The sequence below is a fragment of the Ceratosolen solmsi genome, unplaced genomic scaffold (assembly GCF_000503995.2).
Source record: "Ceratosolen solmsi marchali unplaced genomic scaffold, CerSol_1.0 scaffold16, whole genome shotgun sequence".
NCBI lineage: Eukaryota > Metazoa > Arthropoda > Insecta > Hymenoptera > Agaonidae > Ceratosolen > Ceratosolen solmsi.
Genome location: NW_011948451.1, coordinates 259,707 through 272,617, shown reverse-complemented (window position 1 = coordinate 272,617; position 12,911 = coordinate 259,707).

Below are 12,911 nucleotides of genomic sequence, written 5' to 3'. Positions count from 1 at the left end.
ATCTTTGTAAAAGCATTTAATTAGTATTGGGGAGCAAGAGTATTGGAAATCGTAGCGGAAAATTGTCTCGGGACTGGCTGAGAAGGAGCGAGGCGCATGGGACCGAATGGACTTTTTTTTTTCACCGATTCGCGCAAACTCTCTAATTTTCAATGCGATTTTTAAGCGCTACGTATCACTCGGTACTCTTCCCACGAGTACACCAATGTACACCGACGGGGATATGTCGATTGGCTAAGAACAAGAGCCCCGCGGCTTACATTGTCTTAGATCAATGGCAGGATAATGCACGTATGTTCCGACGCTAAACCCATAAACAGCCGCACGCAATTTCTGCGTGCAAACATCCGCTCAAACAGTTTATTTATCCTTCTCTTTCATTCATTCGCTCTTCCCTTCTTTCCAACTTTATCTCTTCCTTTCTTTCGTTACTTGTTCCTTTTTCCCTCTTTTTTGGCTTTTTAAAGGAAATTAAGCTTGTTTCTTTGGAAGCTTGAGTTGAGAGTTGCGTTGAAGGGGATGGGGTGGGGGTTGGGGAGTTTGCGGGAGGGGAGAGGGGAGAGGGGAGAGTGGGGGGGGTGATGATTATTTTTCCACCGGCACGGCAGTTCGCGTTCATTGATCGATTCGAGTCTTTGGTTTTATGCGAGTAAAAGGGACGACGAGGAGAATTCCAATCGAAGACCAAAACTTTACCGAACGAGACGTAAAGTTTTGCACAACTGTATTTTCGATAATACCTGCGCACTCCGATGCCTTTGCGAGAAATGGGACTCAGCGTGGGCGACATTACTCTAATCGTCCCTGGTCCACTGACTTTAGTGCGAAAAACAAAAAGAAAAAGAAAAATTCATTCTTATTAACGAGAACAAATTTATAAACGCTCGTCTTAATGTCGAAGCGTTTTCGCTTTGATGATAATGCCTCGTGAGCAAAGAAGACGTGATGTAAAGTATTATTAAAAGGGTCATCAAATTATGAGCGTTAATAAATGAAATTGAGTCATTACGATAAAATTCTAAGCTTCGCTTATCCCGTAATAATCGTAAAAATCGCTGTACCAGTTACTGCGACCGTTAAAAGTAATGCCTTTGTTTACTAAAAATAGATCAGTACCTTTGTTCTCCCCCCCCCCTCCACACCCCCCCCTCTTCAACCGCCCTTATTTGAAATAATTGAATAATTAATGTTAACGAGAGTGGCTGAATAATTAATTCTCTTGTAAAATAGGATTTGTACGCGAGTGCTAATACGGCCAAAGCCTTAAATATATAAATATTAATAATTAAAGCAACCACTGGTGAGACAGTCAACTCGAGGTCAAAAAGTACAGCGAGTCTAATTACCGTTTGCCAATTATTGTCATTTGTTTCTGAATTGTGCTCGAGATACAGAATATCATTGGAAATACTACGACTGTTTGAGGCGCGGTGGGCACAATTACGGTTCATGATCATTTTTTTCTGTTGCCATCATCCCCCCCCCCTCTCTCTCTCTCTCTCTCTCTCACTCTCTATTTCTCACTCTCTATCTCACTCTCTATCTCTCTGTCTTTCCGTGTCTTTAAGAGTAATTGCATAATGCCGCACTCCAAAGTGCTGCAATTATACGTCTTCCGTGGTACCTTTGTGGAACAAATATCGTAGAATTTTTGCATAATTTACCAGTAAGCGTAAATTTTTGGCTATTCAAGATAAATCACGAGGATTTTATTTTTCTCCTGAAAATTCATTCTTCCGAATTAAAACAAAAATCTCTCTTAACGCGGACTTTTTCGTCGTTACAATTAATTATAACATCATAAAATAATAAATTAACGAAGCACTTACTTAGACAGAACATAATAATTAACATCTCAAAGCAAAACTGGCTTTCACGTACCGAGGCGGTAATAAATACAAGCTAAAAAGTCTTTGAGTTATACGTACAATAAATCGCTCGAACTATTCTCCCTTCGTGCTGTAATATATATATATATATATATATATATATATATACTCCCACTACGGTTTGCAACGCGCATTAATTTTTTACAAATTTATTGGTACACGACCTATATACGCGCGCATACGCGGTGACGGTCTTTCCCCGCATTTAGCTCGCTCTCCGACGCCATTATATTACTCCGCGAAATTTCACAGCCCGTATAAATCCGAGTCAGCCGACGTTTGTAAAATGTGCCCGATCGGTGATTGATATCTCGCCACGGCGATAATTTCTCCCGATAAGAGATCGCTCGGCACTTTCATCATTGCGCGCCGAGAAGAGGCCGTGGACGATAGGCGCGCATAGGTGGCGACGCCGAGTCCGCCCAAACAAGCCGACGACTTTCCCCCCGCATTCGATTCTTTCGGCCGGACATGTGACAGGGGCCGGGGCCCCGCGGACTGATAAGGCCTCGCTCGCGCTCCCTCCGTGCTTATCTCGACGTCCGCGGACCGGAGACGGCTGGGCTCCGACACAATAATGGGCCCATTTGTCGGGCGGGAGCGTGGGGCGGGAACGGGGACGGGAAGCAGGTAATCCGCGAGTCGCGGCGACGATGGCGAGCTAAGCCCGGGGTTACCCCGAGTGACAAGCGGAGCGTACATCGCTGGACCGTTATAAATCGCGGCGCGCATAAATGGAGCAGAGCGCGGCGCACGGGAGTCGATCGTCACGAACCGTTACGCTCTCAACGGACCGACTCTTCTTCTCCTCCCTCTCGGCTTTAGTGCAGCCGACACCGCCGCCCCCTCCCACCCGTACCCGTACTCGGCTCAACCAGATCGAGCGGACAGACTCATCGGCTCCGCCCCCACTCCCCTTAAACGATCATCGTCCACAACCCTCCGAGGGTGGGGCGTAGGGGGCGTAAATCGGTGTCGCGCATGTAGATTCGGCTTGGCATTCAGCTTTGCGAGGGATTTTCATGGGCCTTTTGTAGTGGCTGCGAGCGTGCGCGAGTCATCCGGACGTCGTCCGCGATAAATACGGTAGCCCGAGACCAGTTTGCAGCCGACCGATTATGAATGGGAGGGGGGAGTGGGGGGAGAGGCGCGATACGAGGACGCGAATCGCGTGTTTGCTTCGATCGTCCCAATCCCTTTCGGCTCTTTTTGACTCACTTGACTCCTCGAAAGGTAACAATGTTTATCACAAAGGAGGGCGGCCGACGATGACGATGGGACGGTAAGAGGAGTGATAGGGGGAGTTAGGGTGGTAACGGAGTAGTGGGCCAACGCCGCGAGCCATTCGACCAGTTTTGCACTTTCCTTTATTCTTTCTCCTCAACGGCCTCTATCCAGCTTGCTTCTTTGCCCGTTACGTATAAATCGATGAGGTCAGAAATCATAATTCACGCGAGCGATGATTCGAGGAACGGCCTTTTTATAAATCGAAAGCATTGACGATTTAATGAGATATTCTCAATGACGTATCCATTTTAACCCCGTTGGCTTCTTTTCTCACAGCTGTTGTTGTCGTTGTCGTTGTAATCTGTCGCTGTGGTTGTCGTTGCGGTTGTCATTGTGCTTGTCGCTGTCGTTTATTCTCCGTCCTTATATCAGAGCTTTATTACTTATAAAAATTAAATTCATCGCAATTTATATTATTGGCGCTCGCTCCGGAGGAATATAAATATTTTAAGATTAAGATATTGTTTGTTCGACGTAAGTTTTGCAAATAGTCTGAATTTGTGATCGTTCTTACCTGTTTTGACAAATAAAAGCCTCTTACTTTTACAACCGCAATTCACGTTTAACTAGCTTCCCACTGTTACTATCGGCCGTAGCTCGGCCCATACCATACTTTATGGGCCTTCGGCAAAATAATTGTGCACTAACGTAATTTAATGCTCAAAAAATGTGTAATTAATTGCAATGTGCATTATAATCTCGTTATTAGTCGAGTGTATTATTATTAGTTGCGTGTTAAAATTTTCCAAGCTATGTAAAATAATATTCGCAAATGTGTAACATTGTGAGCGATCCAATTAATAAATATTCACCTAAATAACCCTCATAATTATTAATATCCGAAAAATACTAGCCTTTATTCCCGCCTAATTGCAATTGCGAAATCTTACGCTGTACTTTTATATAGCCATTTATCATTTCAGTCAATTAACTGCAAAGTCAAAGAAGGATTTATATTCTTTATAATGCCATCCACTATATCATTACTTACATTTATAAACTACTTGCCGCTTATCAAATACAATTAAATTCTATTTCTTAGTCCCAAGCTACTCACCGAGATCAAACAAATTTAGATCTGTAAAATAATTTCTTTTCTCGCCCGGCAACCAACCACCAATCATGATTTATGAACTTTTAAATAGACCGATGGTCAATTCTCCTCTCCTCCACGCCCCTATAATACCACCCACAACCACACCCACACCCATCCCCTACTCCCATCAACTTCATTCCACTCCCAACCCACGACCCTCACACCAAACACTATATAATGAGCAATAATTTATAAGCGACCCACACTGATTTTTCCCGCCAACTTAAATAATGAGCTTAGCATTAAAAATGTATTATCGCGTAACAGACAGTCGCTCTGTTAACGCTTTATATTTAATCTGACGCTCGAAGGTGCCGAGCTGTAAAGTAATTTTTCTTATTATTCGCGCGAAGGCCTACGCCACGTTCGCTGCGTTTCACTTATTTCACCTACGTAGCCATATTACAAACCCTTAATTGAATAACTCGCGGCTACGCCGTATGTATCGAACGATTCGTGGATTTGGCGAACGTATTTCGTCGGAAATGTAAATAATGCAGTTGGGACGTATCCGATACTGTACAATAAACCATTTAATTCGCCTTAATCATACGGCATGATAAACGCCCGTGCGTGACGAAAGCCCGAGTAGAAACGTAAATACCGCGTAGCCATTGCACAATCAATCGTCCCGAGTCAAAGTACCGCCGTCTCCCCGTATCGATTCAGCTAAAAAACAAAAAACAAAAAACAAAAAACAAAAAACAAAAAACAAAAAGCAAAAAGAAGATGAAGAAGATGAAGAAGAAGATGAAGAAGATGAAGAAGAAAAGAAAAAAGAAATGCACATTTCCCGGCGCCGATTACACAAGCAAAATTAACGAGTGTCGTGCAAAACTGAGCAGGAGGACGAGACGATCGCTTTGTCGTCTCGCAACGGGGACATGGTCTGCTAAAAAAACAAAATAAATCAAATCAAAACAAAACAAAACAAAAACAAAACAAAAACAAACAAAAAAACAAAACAAAAAAACAAAACAAAAAAACTAAGCGAAAGAAGAAAAAAATGAGCCTTCGAGCTCGTGTCATCAAAGACGAGAAATGCAAAGCAACGGAGCCCGTTTCGGAAAAGTCGAGATGAAGCCCGTGACGAATAACGCAGAGACTCGCCTATTACGAAATCCCGTTCTAGAGCGGAAAATGGACCGAGGATAAGGGCCTCATCGAATCCGGGCAGTTGCGTCATACCCAGGCGCCCAAAACTCCCACGCGTTTCGAAACTTTTCCGGCAGCGTGTTGGCTCGCGGTTGAAAATCGCCTCGCTTTATCTCGATATCCGGCTTGTTAAAGCTAATGGGCCGGGCTCATTAGTCCGTTTCGTATGCTAATAAAAGCAGATCATACTGAAGTTTGGAATAAGGGATCGATTTAACCAGGGTGATCGAGCGCTTGAATAATTACTCGTGCGCTGGAGGTTTTTCCTTAAAAAATTAAATACATGTATACAAATGAGTTACTAATGGCTTGGCCATTTGCGCGCTAGTGCGAGATTAAAAGTGATGCCTCCTCTTATAACTGTAATTAATATTGGCGAGCCACGGCCGTAACTTGGATCTTGAGAAAGACTTTTTTTTCGTAAATAATAACGGCCCACCTCAAAAGGTTATTTCAATACTGCTCGTGGCTTAGTAGGAGCGTAGCATGAAAAACCCATCTCACCCAATGCAATAACCATTAGCCATTTATTCAACATTTATATTATTATAACTAAGTGTTTTTGTTGTCGCTGTCGTTGATGTCGCTGTCGTTGATGTCACTGTCGTTGATGTCGCTGCTGCTGTTGTTGTAATAGAAGAAGATTGCTCATCGTAACAACGTATCAGCGCGTTAATCTTGCATTTATTCGATCATCAATCCGATTGTGTACAAAACGTGTATTTCCTACAATGACGCATTCGATCGTTTAATTAATCGTAATTCTATCACGTCTAATAATAATTTTACGGTCTATTATCCAGGCGATCATTTACGCTATGACATCGATGAAGTTTCAGATTTTTATCTTCGCAAAATGTAACGACCCGACATATTATTCGCCACAAACTCTCGCTTCGACTTTAGTAGGTCAAGTATAGATGTGGTACGCGTTATTGAAATTCGTAAAATTTCTCTTAGTACAGAGAGTCGACGTTCCCGGCTCTCCTCTCGTTTTACACACGAGGTGGTGGTAGATTGCCGACAAGGCCAGTCTTAAGCGCAGACTCCAGATTATCCTGCAGCTTTTTCCAAGCGCTTTTAGGAGTGGCTTGGACGATACGAAGCGAATGAAGATTATGTTTGTCTTTATTTGCGGTAAAGTGTATCGTAATTCCGGTCTGGGTGTCGCCATAAAAAAATAAAAGCCCCGTGTGAATTGTGCGAAATTAATACTGGTCCGAAAGCTCGAATTGTCCATCACATTGCGCTGATCAAAATAAATGATCCTGAGTTCTTGATTTAGTAAGAAATATCCTCCAAGATTAATCTTCCTACAACGCTAATACGCCATTGATTGTCTCTAATACTATTAAAGCGCACTGTATGCTAATAGATATACAATGTACCGTTGCAGTCTGTTATGTACAAATAGCTTTATAATTTTTAAAAAATCTCCTATTTAAATTACGAAATTTCCGTTGATGTATACGCGCGCGCAAGTGTGCGTGTACGTGAGCGCGCGTGCGTATGATGAAATTATATGTATTATAGAATAAAATAACAAAAATTGTACGAATGGCCAAGCTGAATAAAGTACGGGATATATACGAACGTAAGTAAATAATGAATTATAATCTTTTGCTTCGTTACGTATGAATTTGTTAGATATTTGTTGACTGTAAAAGTCCATCATTAAATAAATTCGAATTTGAATTACTTCAAGCGCTATGTTCTATAATTGAGAATTATGAATACAAATTAGTATTATCGCGTAATATACCGACGGATACTTTATGAATTTGTTTTAGAATTAGCGCGTAAGTCATTCGTTTGCTACTTTATCGATTTCGATCAAGATTTATGATAAAACCAGCAAGGCAAAATAGAAATTTTCTATCGAATAAAGCAATTAAATCACGCGTTGGGGAATAATTTTACATTTATTCACAATTAAACCTAGCTCGTATTATTGAATATTATAAAAGTAATTTTCATACTTTTAATGTTTATCTGCGTGCCCGAATTACAAATAATCTTACCGATGGTTATTCAAAATTATTTATATCGTACATGATGCAAAAGAAAAAGCAAAAGAAGACCCGTACGTCAACGAATTATGAGACGCGCGAGAGATAAACTATTCATAGCCTACTTCTCAAAAAAATAATAATTATTTGAAGATGAAAAAAAAAAAAAAAAAAAAAAAAAACAGGTATATGATAAAGTCTTTACAAGAAATTTTCTGTATGCTAAAAATCAAAAAATTTTTACGAAGAAAGAAACGCGACTCTCGTCCCCATAAGCAAACCAGCAGTAAGTTTTATTTTTATTTTTTTTTTTCAGCAAATCCAAGCTCTAAATTGTCAATAAAATCATTGTTTAACTCGCGCATTTTACTGAATTAATCGTCCTCTCGACTCGAGAGGATTAATGAGAGTAAGACCAAGCAAGGCATTGGAATTATTTGCTCGGCGAGCAACGTAAATAGTACAACAATAAATGACTGCATCCATAGCCAACAGCCGCCACCTTCGTTATGTTTGCATTGGCGTACGCATACTTAAAGAATAATTGTAAACGAAAATTCATCATAACGTTGGTATCACCTAGCTATTTCAAGGACGAATTCTTTAGTTCCGGCGCCTATTTCGATACGCAAGGGCGCGTTTTGTTTTTATGGGAGTATGAGGCAATATAAGTTTTGCAAGATTTAGGACTGTTTTGTAACGTTAATCGCATGTTTTATGGTTTCTCGTCGATATATATGCCTTGCGAAAAATTTATAATGAAACATACATCTTTAACACTTGTCCAATTAGCCTATCTGTCTGAAAATTCCAATTACACCTTCCAGTAAATTCACATTAGAAGCACAAAGATATACCGACAAATAAGATATTCAAGATAATTGATTCGTTCGCTGCTAATGCTCGACAAAGCCACGCATTCAATTCCGGTAATTGCAATTCAATATTAAGCGATTTGAAATGCATTGAAACATTTTCCATTCCTTTGCCTATTATTCGCATTAGGGAATTTGAAACGTAAATCCTCACCTCTAAAATCAACGTTTCATTTAAGGATGCTTGGATTCCAAGGAACAGGCATCGCCAATCTCGAGTTTCTTTAATATTAATTTCATATATAAAAATAACTACTAGTCGTAAGCGTTATGTGCAAGATTATTAAATCGCCGTAAGTGTAAAATTCTCCCATTTAGTCGGAATTGATACAATCGCGATTTAGACGATAATTTTCCGTAATTGAAATAAAGTCTAGATGACCTAAATCTGATTATATACCGAGATTCTTACGAAATTTGTGATAAAATTATCCTTATTATTAACGACGTTCGTTAAATCGTTAAATTAGTAATTCACGTAATTAAGAGTATTTAAATGAAAGTTTCCGTTTCACGCATTAAATATCACGAACAACACATGTGAATTGTATGAAAAATCAATTTTATAAATAAATCTTGATATTGTGACACCCATGGTATCATAGCAAATGAAGATGTAAACTACGTTTAAAGTCATTTCTTTTAAGCGCATCGAGTAGCCAGATATTTTCAAAATAATTTAATGTCGCCGAATGATTGCTTAATGTTCGTCTAACGAGACTTGGATTACAAATTATTGTGGCTTATTTTCATCACAGGGTAAAGTTGAAGAACGGAAGAAGAGGAAGAGGAAGAAAAAGAGTAAGACGAGGAAAAAGAAGAAGAAGGAGAATAAGAATAAGAATAAGAAGAGGAAGAAGAAGAAGAGGAAGAAGAGGAAGAAAAAGAGTAAGAGGAGGAAAAAGAAGAAGAAGGAGAATAAGAATAAGAATAAGAAGAGGAAGAAGAAGAAGAGGAAGAAGAGGAAGAAAAAGAGTAAGAGGAGGAAAAAGAAGAAGAAGGAGAATAAGAATAAGAATAAGAAGAGGAAGAAGAAGAAGAGGAAGAAGAGGAAGAAAAAGAGTAAGAGGAGGAAAAAGAAGAAGAAGGAGAATAAGAATAAGAATAAGAAGAGGAAGAAGAAGAAGAGGAAGAAGAGGAAGAAAAAGAGTAAGAGGAGGAAAAAGAAGAAGAAGATGATGAAGAAGTAGATGGAGAAGGTGGAGGAGAAGAAGAAGAAGGAAAAGAAGAGGTAAAACTCAAGGCAATATACTGTAAATAATCAAGCGCCTAATTTTTAAATTAGCCTAGGTTTACTCATCAAAGTAAACGTCATTTTACGGGGAAAATATTTTTACTATTATCGTAAAAATCCCTCTTCAAGGATAAATTGCAGTAGTTCCGGCACATTAGAATACGCCTTTTCTTATTCGGCATTGGCATGTAAGTAGGAATGTTATTCGTATTTTTATTGAATTTTACTCGGCAGCTGCGAGACTAGGACATTTAGGATAAAAAGAAGAAAAAGAAGAAAAAGAAGAAAAAGAAAGGAAAAGAAGAAGAAAAAAAAATGACGCGCGCTCGCGTCATTTTTCACCTATAAAGTTTTGTAAATGTGCGAATGAATGAATCACGCTTAGTGAATGAGAGGGAACGATCACGAGGCGTTTTTGTTAGATCGCTAGTCAAGGTGGTGCGATGCGTGAGCTAATCAATAAGAAAAGTTGACACCTGGCGAACCGCTCGCAAATGGATATTATTAAAGAAAAATTGATAAATAAATCTCCACCCCATCGCCTCTTCTAAGCCTCCCGGCTAAACCGTTTCGAGCGTCGAGCATTAGTCGCTTCGCGTACTTTCTTTCATCCCGCTAATTGCGCGTGCAGGAATAGTCGAGGCAGACACGTAAAGAACGTAATGTCTAAGTAAAGTGATCGGCAGTCTGGGATTTCGACAAGTGTGCCACGCTCAATGAATGTACTTTTCCACAATCGGCGTCTGGCATTTGAACAAAGATGAGATACACATATCGAACCGTTAAAGACGAACTTTTGTTTCATGATATTTGTTCCCACACTAAACATACGAGAACATGAGTTTGTAAAACGGTACTTTTGTCGTGACCATAAGTAGAAGTGATGGTTTGACAGAGGGCACACCGCTGCAACTCATTAGTTCTAATTGTTAAGTCTCCGGTCGACGTGCGCACAAGCTGTAGCTGAATTTTTATGAGCAGTCGCTGCGGGTGAAAGGGTAAATTTAACGTACGAATTTATTGTCTCGGCGCGCACTCGGCGCAAATAATCTGGTCTTAAAGGTTGCAATTTCAGGGTGAGTCACGTCTCTGGCCCTGGGCATTGTTCGAGTTTATTCGTTTAACGAATGTTACTTGCAGGCGATGCTGGCAATATACTTGGTGCGAAAAAATGCATCATTTATAATGAATGCACGTGTCGAAAGTTATGCTTTGCGAATAATCTGTATTATCGTTTATAATACGAGACTGCAAAAGTATTGTCATTCACTGGAATTGATATTACTGGGAGCAGTGGTGGTGACTGGGAGTCAGAAGCGATACCTATGGTGGCTCGTGCGATATTATTAAAATACCTTCCACCTAAGGATGGGCATTTCCGCGTTGGTTAATTGCGAATTTGTCAAACAAGTATTGAAAGCCGAGGGGATGTACGTACACATAATTCCACGTCGCTCGCACCACTCGCTTATTAAATCCGAATAAATTCGTGGAGGCTATAATTTCGTTGCCCCTCCCCAATGGTACTTGCAATCGGTAACTCCACGACTGCTCGCATGAAAAGCTTTAGCCTACTATATTATGCAAATCGACGGCTATTCCATTAGTTTTACAAATAAATACAGCAATGGCAATGCCAAGCCGACCAAGCACAACGCGCCTCCACCGTCTTTCTAAAACTCTCGAGTTTCGCGGATAATGATTATAACAACAACAACAACAACAACAACAACAACAACAACAACAACAACAACAACAACAACAACAATAATTATAATAATAACAACGACGAAGACAACGACGACAATAACGACGACAACAACGACAACAACAATAATAATAATAATTCGAGCTTTAATAGAGCATACAGCGAGAATACCAGTAGTTCTCCCGTCGTTAAAGAAAATAAGCGTTCGATACACCTACGACTCATTGTCATTTGTACCATTGGCTTACGAGTTGTCAGGCCAGGGCACGCATTAAAATCTAAATGTAAAACGTCCCGTTTAGTCGGTCGCTATTTTGCCAATCATGATCCGGTAAATTACATTGCGGATCTCATACCATAAATCCAAATGGGACTTATTATCGGCAGATGACTCCACAACAATCGTAAGCGGCGCGCTCGTAAGAAAAAGCGGATTCGAGTGATAGGGATCTTAGGTCTCGTCGGCCGCGACCGGCAACAGACAACGAGCACCTCGCCACTGCCAATATCCTCAATGACAGCACCTCCTCTCCCGTACCGTTCGCCATCCTTACCGATTAACGCCCTCGGCAGTTCCTGGCCCGCTTCCGGTCTCGGCCGAGCGGCGCGCGTACACACGCGCACTGGACCTAAGCGCAGCTCATCGCCCGGGCGTCCTTCCAGGCCCGATGGACGGGGCACCTCGACGACCGGGGCCACCAAGGGAACGAGCCGACAACGAGAGGTGCACCTTGGGAGTAGACAGGGCCGTATATGGCGCGGCGCGACGCAGACGACTTGCGCTACCCACCGCCACAACTTGAAAGTCTGGGTCAGTGCTCGAGGAGAGGCGGCGGTGGCGGTGGCGGTGGCGGTGGCGGTGGCGGCAGCGGCGGCAAGCTGTGGCTACGACTGTGACTACGGCTCTGGCTCAGGCTCTGGCTCAGGCTCTGGCTCAGGCTCTGGCTGCGGCTCTGGCTGCGGCTACGACAGCGCGGAGGTGCCTTCGCGGCACGAGCGAATTTCACGGATTGTCTCGTGGCGACGGCGCGAAATGACTCTTTCCTTTGCGCGCTCCGAGTTCTCCGTCCGTCCGCGACTCTCTCGGCCTCGTGGTGGGAGGGAGGCCCGGGGGCCGGGGCTTGGAGAGGGAGAGGGCAGCCGCCACCAGCGAGATTCGCTTCTGCGTCCGGATCCCCCTCTCCCACGCCATCGCCCGCCCGCTCACTCACTCTCTCTCTCTCTCTCTCTCTCTCTCTCTCTCTCTATCTCTCTCTATCTCTCTCTCGCTCTCTCTTGCTCTCACGCGCACACACACACACTCTCTCTCTAGGGCTGCGCGCGGGCGCGCGTGTACATACTACTCCCGTTGGGCGTCCCGGGCGGCGCTTTTTGCCGCCTGCGCCTTAATCGGGCTTTTCACGCGCGAGGGAGCGCTGGAATGCGCAGGAGATGCGCCTCGCGTGCGTATGTAAAGTAGCCGGAGCCGATCTCTCGTGATGAGCCTCACCGTGGCAGCCGAGCGGCGGTTGGCCCTCGAGGCCGCGCTTTCGTGACGTCGTCCTTCGACGCCGCGGCGCTCGGAATACGCATCGCGTGCTCACACAATGCGAGGAATGCGCGCCGAGACGCCACTGAGGGAGAGATAGAGAGAGAGAGAGAGAGAGAGAGAGAGAGAG